This window comes from Cebus imitator, unplaced genomic scaffold (assembly GCF_001604975.1).
Source record: "Cebus imitator isolate Cc_AM_T3 unplaced genomic scaffold, Cebus_imitator-1.0 Scaffold622, whole genome shotgun sequence".
Lineage (NCBI taxonomy): Eukaryota > Metazoa > Chordata > Mammalia > Primates > Cebidae > Cebus > Cebus imitator.
Window position 1 is genome coordinate 514,879 of NW_016107937.1, and position 9,422 is coordinate 524,300.

Here is a 9,422-nt window from a genome sequence, read left to right on the forward strand (position 1 = left end):
GAAGGCAGCAAATCACACTGCCACGTGTGTACCTATGCAACAGTCTTGCATGTTCTTCACATGTACCCCAAAACCTAAAATGCAATAAAATAAATAAATGGGGAAAAAAAAGTAACTAGCACTATAAGCTTTCCTCTTAACATTACTTTAGCTATATCCCAGAGATTTTGATAAGTTGTGTCCCTATTTTCATTCATTTAAAAGCATTTTTTTAGATTTATGTCTTAATTTTAATTTTGATGTTCACCTAAGAGTTATTCAGAATAAAGTTGTTTAATCTTTATTTATTTGTTTCATTTTGAGAAATCTTGTTGATGCTAATTTCTATTTATATTGTACTGTAGTGTGAGAGTGTGCTTTTGATTTTTTGAATTTGTAGAGACTTGCTTTATTACTAAATATATGGTCAATGAGAAGAATGTCTATTCTGTGGTTGTCGAGTGGAGTGTTCTACAGATGTTCATTAGATCTAATTGGTCAAGTGTCAACTTGGAGTCCAGTGTTTCTTTGTTAGGTTTCTGTGTCAGTGATCTGCCTAATGCTGTCAATGAGAAGTTGAAGTGTCCCACTATTATCCTGTGGCTAAGTATTTTCATAGGTCAAGTACAAGCTGTTATATGAATCTCGGTTCTCCAAAGTTGACTGCATATTTGTTTAGGATAGTTAAGTCTTCTTATTGGATTGTATACTTTATTATTATGTAATGACCTTCTCTGTCCTTGTTATTGGTTTAAAGTCTGTTTTATCTAACACAACAATAATGATTTCTTCTCTTTTTGTTTTTCATTTGCATGGTAGAACTTTCTTCATCTTTTTACTCTGAGCCTGTGGGTGTTAATACATGTGAGACAGGTCTCTTAAAAATAGCAAATTGTTGAGTCTGTCTTTTTATTCACCTTGCCACTCTATGCCTTTTAAGTGGAGCATTTAGCTCATTTACATTTAGGGTTAGTATTTATATGTGATATTTTAATCCTGTCATTTGTGCTCTTAGCTGGTAGTTATGCAGACTTGATTGTGTAGTTGCTTTGTAGTGTCTGTGGGCTGTGTGTTTAAGTGCATTTTTGCTTAAATGCAGTAAGTGTCATTTTTTTTTACCATAGAATGGATATTTTTTATTAAAACGTCACAAGGATTATTTCCTTAAAACAGAATAATAACTATTTTAAAAATAAATTCAATTATCGTAACATCAGGAATAATTTCTTTTTCCAGTGAGAAACAATCTAACAAAGGAAAAACAACTATTTTTTTAAAAAATAAATGTGTCCTAGAATTGATATTGTCTATGTAGGAAGTAGCAGATAGATTGCAAAGCATGTAGAAAAGGAAATTATTTAAATATTTAAATACTTTGGGTGCTGTAGTTTGGTGCTGCTATCCAGTAGACGATGCTTAGGAGTAATGGGTAGTAGATAAGCTCTGACTCGGCTGCATGGCCTCTTTTATATTGTCTTCTGTGTGTCTGCAGTTTGAAGGGGAGGTAAGTAACCCATCTCACTAGCTTCACTCCTGGACCTTAGAGGAGCCCCTTCTGATCCTTGCAACCACACCTGCATTTATTTTGTTAGGTGTTCCAGGCCATGGGCCTTCATTGGGCAGAAGCTTCATCAGGGAGATAGGCCACCTCCTTTTAAGACCAACTCTGCAGAAGACAGCACAACCCATACCAATGTAAGATTATTAACTTGTGCATTCCACCCCTCTCAGTCCTCTGAGAATGTAGGGCACTCTCCCAGGCAAGTGCAAGCCACAGATCTTGGATTGATTCTCCCAACCTGCATGCCACAGCCCTGGGGCACCAGAACTGGCTCACAGATTAATTCTCTTTACCCTTGGGGTTGAGTTCTGAGTGTGCTAGAGGATCCAAAATGTTCCTACCCCACCAGTTACATACCGAAGTGGAGCAAAACATCCAGGCTGGGCAACAGAGTCTGCACTGTGCATATACTTCTGTGGAGCAGCCAGACAGAGGCCATGGGAGGGGCTGGAAGGTAGGAAAGTCTGCAGAACAGATATGTCCCAATTCTAAGGGGAAGCTGGCCCTGCTTTCTCCAAGCCCAGCAGTGAGCTGGGGATAGAGCTTCTCAAAAGGAGATTTACAGCCCTAGGGGATGGGCACTTACAGCCAAGTTTCAGTGGAGCTCTTCCATGCACAAAGGCCCCCAGATCCGCTCCAATGAAGCCTTGTCTCTGTCTACTCTTTGGATAAGTTCTCCTGCCAGCTCAAATGTTCATACATGGCATGGGGTTGCCTGTAGCTAGGATCTCAGAGATTCAGTGAGAGTAAGTCACCCCACAGTCCTTTCTCTGACCCATTCCCCAGAAGCCGTTTGGGGACTTGGAACTAGCTCTAGCATTCAGGTATTCCACTCCAGCTTCCTAGCTTTCTCTGTCTTCAACTTCAGAGTCTGCATTACCTCTCCATAACTCTTGTTGTTTTCTCTCTGAAAATCTGTTCATACTATTTGGTTTAGTCATAATTTGGTCTCTCTCAATAGGAGCAGAACTTCTTGGCTGTGTCTAGTCAGTCATTTTGCCCCTCTCCTGACTAATCAATGCCTGTCGTTACTTTAAGCATAAATGGATTACATTATTCATTCAAGAGACAAAAATTGTCAGAATGAATTTAATAAAGAAACATCACCCAAAATATATGCTGCCTGCAAAATATTCTCATAATTTACATTGCTGTTTTAGTTTTAGAGAATACAATAAAAATAATATTGACAACATACCTTGTCTAAAAAAACTAAAGAAATGAACACATATTTTATCGATGTGGAGTTTAATAAGTGTTTATATGGCAAGAAATATGAGCTTCTATGGCATAACTAAAGGAAATATTGAATCAGAGTCAAAGGCTGTTGGTAAGAACTTGACAATTGAGATATAAAAATTGAAGATGAGTTTGCCTAAAGAAAATGAGAAACCTATTTGTCTGTGTTATACTCAGTTTTTGCTGTGGAGCCCAAATAATGTATATTTATGGACTAGAAATATTTATTAGTGACATTTACCTTTATCATAGCTTCCTAGAACAATATTTCATATTGTTCATTAAAATACAAAGTTTTTGCAGCTTCATAAAAAAGCTACAAGAAGGCATTTTTATTAACTTCTTTGCTCCCTACACTGTAGATCAAATAGTTAAGCATGGTAATTACTAAAGAGGAAAACATAGAAGTAATTTTATTATTATCAAAAAAGGGAGTGCATTTGAGCTGCAAGCATATAAAGTGTAGAAACCCACAAAACACAACCACCACTATCAGACAAGAAACACATGTGAAGAAGGTTTTTTACTGATCTCTACAGAATGCATTTGACAAATACTTAATAGAATCAGCATGTACCAGGAGAAAGAATATCAAATTAAGTACTGAAAATGGTGAGATCATTTCTATTTCTCATGCATGTAAGCATACCATGGCTAACAAAGAAACATCATAACAGTAGAAATAACTTATGACATTAGAACCATAGAAGGTCAATGTAAAAATCTTCATAGTGACCATCAGAGCCTAAAAGGTACTATAAAGGCATGGAATACCCACGAGCACATGACAGAGTCGCTGAACTATAACTTTTTTTTTTTTTTTTTTTGAGACAGTCTTACTGTGTTGCCAGGCTGGAGTGCAGTGGCGCGATCTCGGCTCACTGCGACTTCCATCTCCCGGGTTCAAGCAATTCTCCTGCCTCAGCCTCACAAGTAGCTGGGACTACAGGCGCACACCACCACGCCCAGCTAAGTTTTGTATTTTTAGTAGAGACGGGGTTTCACCATGTTGGCCAGGATGGGCTCGATCTCTTAACCTTGTGATCCACCCTCCTCGGCCTCCCAAAATGCTGGGATTACAGGCATGAGCCACTGTTCCCGGCCGAGCTATGGCATTTTATACAGAAGGCTATGGAGGTCCACATAGTGGTCATAGGCCATGGCTGATGAGTTGAAAAGTTCAGTGATAATGAACGTAATGAAGAAAGCCATCTGCGTGGTACATGCATAACAGGGAATGGCATTTTGAGCCACAAAAAGGTTTACCAGTATCTTGGCATAAATGACCTTAGAATTATCAAGATCAATAAAACTCAGGTACCTGGTTTTAAAAATACTAAGTGTTCTGTAGATCCAAGTTCACGTTGTTCAAAATGATTATGCACTCTTTGCTCACCACTGTGAATGTGTACATGATGAGGAAGACCCCAAAAAGGGGGAGCTGCAGCTAAAGCCACCTCATGATTTCCGTCAGGATGAATTTAGTAAGCACTGTTAGATTCCTTTGGCCCATTTAGTCCAGTTATCTCTTCTAGGAAGAAAGAGAGTGGTTGTTACACGCTTTCATGTAGTGTCATCCAAACAAATTATAACATTTGTAGACAAAAGGTTTTATCCATAATAGGAAATAAACATTATTTCCAGATCTGATTCTAAAACTAAAAACAAAGAAAACAAACTTCTAGTATCAAAAGAAGGAACCCATATGAAAGACACACATAATTATGATGTAGATTGAACTCTAAATATCAATGTTTGGAACACAACAATTGATAACAAAATTATGTAGGTATTAATATAGAAATGTTAGACTTTTATTTCATCTATACAGTGACATGACTTCTTTTTTTTTTTAGTATGCTTCCATATTTGCCAAATAATTCTTGTGGAGTTGTGATATTCTTAAAGAGTGAGATAGAGATAGCATGAAACTACAGCAGTTTAAATTTTAGTTTCCCTCACTTGCACTTCCTGGTTAGGGATTTAGCAATAAATTCACAAGTCATGTGTCTTCATAAAAGTTCCTAAAGCGAAGATACTTTAACCATAACCAATTAAGCCCACTTTCTCTTCATATTCTGATTTCCACTTTATCACACTTTATCTGGGAAAATAGTGCCTTAACATGTCTGCAGGCATTTGTAGGACCCAGTTAACAAGGGATTGAGCTAATGATACTTTGATGTTTAATGGGTATATTATGTGGTTCAAAATCAATGATATTTATTATTAAATAATGCTATCTCTTTTGGTGTAGGAATGATCACTAAGAACACTCTTACCACCAAATGTGCAGAAATTTGTCTGGAATTTTATTAATAAAATTATATTTATAGATTTTATGATCTTTTTGACCATCAGTTTATGACTAAAATTTTTATTATGTTTCTTTCTAAATATTCACATAAATTTCAACTTAAATGTGTAATTTTTTAAAGAAAAAACCCCCAAACAAGTATAAGCTTAATAATAACCAACATGTACATCTATTCCTACTAAAATATTTGTTTTGTGTCAACACATAAGCATTTTGAGTATTTAACTTTATATATTTTCTTTCTTTTATGGCAACAATGTGAAAATACATAGGGTTTATAGGACATTTATTACATCACATATGAATTACTATTTATTTCTAATATTACCCAGTAGAGTACAGATTATTACACTGTAATTTTCAAACATTTCCACTGATAAGTACTGGTCATCTCTAATTAATATGGGACATGAACAAAAGAAAGTGGAACAGGTCTGATTAAAGTTAGTAAAATCTGCTTTAGCCTAATCTATTTGTCTCTTCTTTTCTACCATTCAGTTTCTCCTCAGTGAAAACATGAAATTCTGCAAGCACGAATTTCAATTGGTGCAGTAGTTGCTTTTTAAAATGTTTAGTCAAGTAAAATACAGAATTTAGTTATAATTTAATGGAATGTCAGCTTTAACCCACACAACTATTAGGTAGAATCTTCTGGGAGCCCACCACAAGGTCCAAGCCTGTGGCTTAGAGGAGTTAGAGCGCTCACACTTTGTGGAAGTTGGCAGCAACTGATTAGATTTATGTCTAGATTTTGCTGTTCTGATTCAGGAAATAAGAACAGGGGAGGAGAGCAAGGACGGAGATTGGAGTGCTGCTGGCAACCTTTCTTCCCAGATGAAGCTGTCTTTTCTTTCTTCATTGAATTCCACTCTGTCTTTTTGGCTCTTTCCTCTCTTACAAGTAAGAACCATAAGTATAGCATTTTTGAAAACATTCATTTGAACTTAAAAGATGTCAGGATATACCTTCAAAGGGTTTCATTGTAGAATAGGAGAGGCAGTGGACTGAACAAAGGAATTCAGGATTGCAGCCCCGGTGTCACTGCTTTGAAGTGTTTAAATGTTGCCAATAATTGTTCCTATGTTTCTTAAGTCTGTCTTCATTTCCAGTGTCAGTTATCATCTCTCTCTGAAGACTTGTGAACTCTTTCACTTTGTACATAATTCTTGTGTGGAAAAGGATATCTCTGGTCTCCTTTTAATATTGTAATGTTTATATTTTAAATGTTGTAATGTTTATATTTTAAATGTCACAATATAGGGCAAAACATTAGGGCAGAAAAAAATACAAAATATATGCAAATAAATGACTGATTTTTCTGTCTTCAGGCACAGTAATGTCAGTTAGAAATTTTTTGAGGTTCAGGATTTTCTCAGTAACTTCATAAGTCTTAAAAACCACTCTATTTATTTCAGTCTACTAAATGTTTCTAATGCCCATCGTTAAAAAACAAACCAAAGCAAAACCCCTCAAAAACAGACATAAGAAGCCCAGGGGGAAAAAGAAAGAACTAAAAAATATTTAAGTTTTTACATTTGGTATCCTTAAATTAAAATTATTTTCAGTTTATAAACTATTGCCATTCTTTTTAAAATATTGAATTATATATTCATATTAATATAATGTTTGTTATTTTTCAAACCTGGATATCATCACCTGTATTTTCTTTAGAATTCTAACCTTAATACATTCTAACAGATGAGAGGCTTATACATTTTTCAGGTAATTTTAACTTCCTCTTTACTTGAAATATCTAAATACCATATTCAACTCTCACAAATGAAATAGGCATACGACAGCTGTTCAATTAATAAGATTTAATGTTCTTAAATACAATATTAGTCCAAAAAACTCCAATTAGCAGAGATGATATTGAAGTATTGTAGTGTATTTGGAGGAATCAGCTCTCGGTGACTGTATATGTGTCTATAGTCAGAAATTAGTAGTCATATGAAATAATCAGCCCTGGGTGGTAATGAAAATATATGCCAATTCTTATCCTCTCACCTTTAATGAGTTGAATTTTCTTCTCCCAGTTTACTTGTGCTCTGGGTAGGAAGAATTAATGGTTTGACATTATGTTTTCTTCTAAAAGTACTTTTTGTTTTTGGGAATTTATTTATGTGTATGGTGTAAAATAAGGGTTCAATTTTATTCCTCTTTTTGTTACTCTCTGAAGTTGTGTGTAATTTCTTCAAATGATTATGCTCAAATTATTTGAGAGATTTTAAAATGTTGTCTTTTAGTCTCTGATAATTATCTAGGACACCCTACATATTCTGCAGTGAGGATACATAAGAGATATCTCAAAGAAAAGCAACAACAACAACAACAACAACAAAAAATCATAAATGGTCTGCACAGTTCTGTGGAGAACCACATGACATAAAGAAATTCACTCACTCACTCACTCACTCACTCACTCACTCACACAGAGCCAACTGTAAGTAACAGCTGAAAACATTTTGACATCAGTTTTAGCTAAGTAAATCTGAATAAGTTATAACAGTAATGATGAAATTGTAAATGACACTATCATCATCACGTAGAATATATATAGTTATAGGATTACAGATCTCTTACCTTCTTGGCTAAATATACTTCTAAGTATTTTTTATGCTATTGTCAATGGGTTTACTTTCTTGATTTCTTCTTTTAGTTAGGTTTTCCTTTATGTACGAAAATACCTCTTCCTTATGCTATTTTTTTATCCTGTGAATATACTAAATACAGTTATTCATTCTAACAGTGTTTTATTGTGAAGTCTTTCAAATTATTTCCATAATGAATCATGCCATCTGCAAATAGAGATAATTTTACTTATTTCTCTCTGATTTACATAAATTTTATTTCTTTTTCTTGTCTAATTGCTTTTTCTAGTACTTCCATTCCTATGTTGAATAGAAGTTGCAAGAGTGGGCATCCCTGACTTGTACTAGATCATAGAGACAAGGTTTTAGTTTTCCCATGTTGATTAAAATGTTAGATGTAAGTTTTTCATATGTTACCTTTATAACATTGAGTAAATTTTCTTTCAAACCTAAATTATTGGAAGTTTTGATTAAGATGGAATTTTGTCAAATACTTTTTTCACATCATGTCATTTTATCTTTTATTCTGTTAATGTTATGCATCACCTGATTGATTTGTGTATGTTAAACCATCCTTGCATGCCAGGGATACATTTCCTTGGTCAGGATTTATAATATTTTGGTATGTTGTTGAATTTACTTTGCCAATATTTATCCTTTGGAAATTTATATATATATGTTCACCAGAGATATTGGCCTGTAGTTTTCTTTTCTTGCAGTACCTTTGATTTTGGTACCAGAGTGATTCTGGCCATGTAAAATGTGTTTGAAATATTTTCTGTAGAGTATAACAGTAGTCACCCCTTATCTAAGGCTTTGTTTTATAATATTTCAGTTGTGGTTTTGAAATATCTAATGGAAAATTTCAAAATAAAACTCATATATTATAAATTCAGAGCCATTGTGATTAGCAAGAGGAAATATTGTGGGGTCCCAAGCCATCCTTCCCTGGACAGAATCATTCTTTTGTTAAACATGTGTAAACTGTTTACCTTACCTGCCCATTTAGACATTTAGTAGCATTCTCAGACTTCAGGTCAGCTGTCACAATGTCCAAGTAACCCTTATTTTACTTAATAATGGCCGAAATTGCTAGAGTAGTTATGCTGTCAGTTCAGATATGCCAAAGAGAAGCCATAAAGTATTTCCTCCAAATGAAAGACAAAAGTTCATAATTTAAAGAAAGAAAACAATATTTATGCTGAGGTTGCTAACATTGATGGTAAGAACAAATCTTCTATCTATGAAATTGTGAAGAAGGAAAAAGAAATTCATGCTAGTTTTGCTGTTGTATGTCAAACTGCAAAACGTACCAACACAGTATTTGATAAGCATATTAGTTTGTTTTAACACTACTGATACAAACATACCTGAGACTGGGTATTTATTAGAAAAAGGGATTTGATGAACTCACAGTTCCACATGGCTGGAGAGGCCTTATAATCATGGCAGAAGGCAAAAGTCATGTCTTACATGGCAGCAGACAAAAGAGGAAATGAGAATCAAACAAAAGGGGTTTCCCCTTTTAAAAACATCAGATCGCTGGGCACGGTGGCTCACGCCTGTAATCCCAGCACTTTGGGAGGCCGAGGCGGATGGATCACGAGGTCAACATGGTGAAACCCCATCTCTACTAAAAATACAAAAAATACTAAAAATACAAAAAAATCAGCTGGGCATGGTGGCGCGTGCTTGTAGTCCCAGCTACTCAGGAGGCTGAGGCAGGGGAATTGCC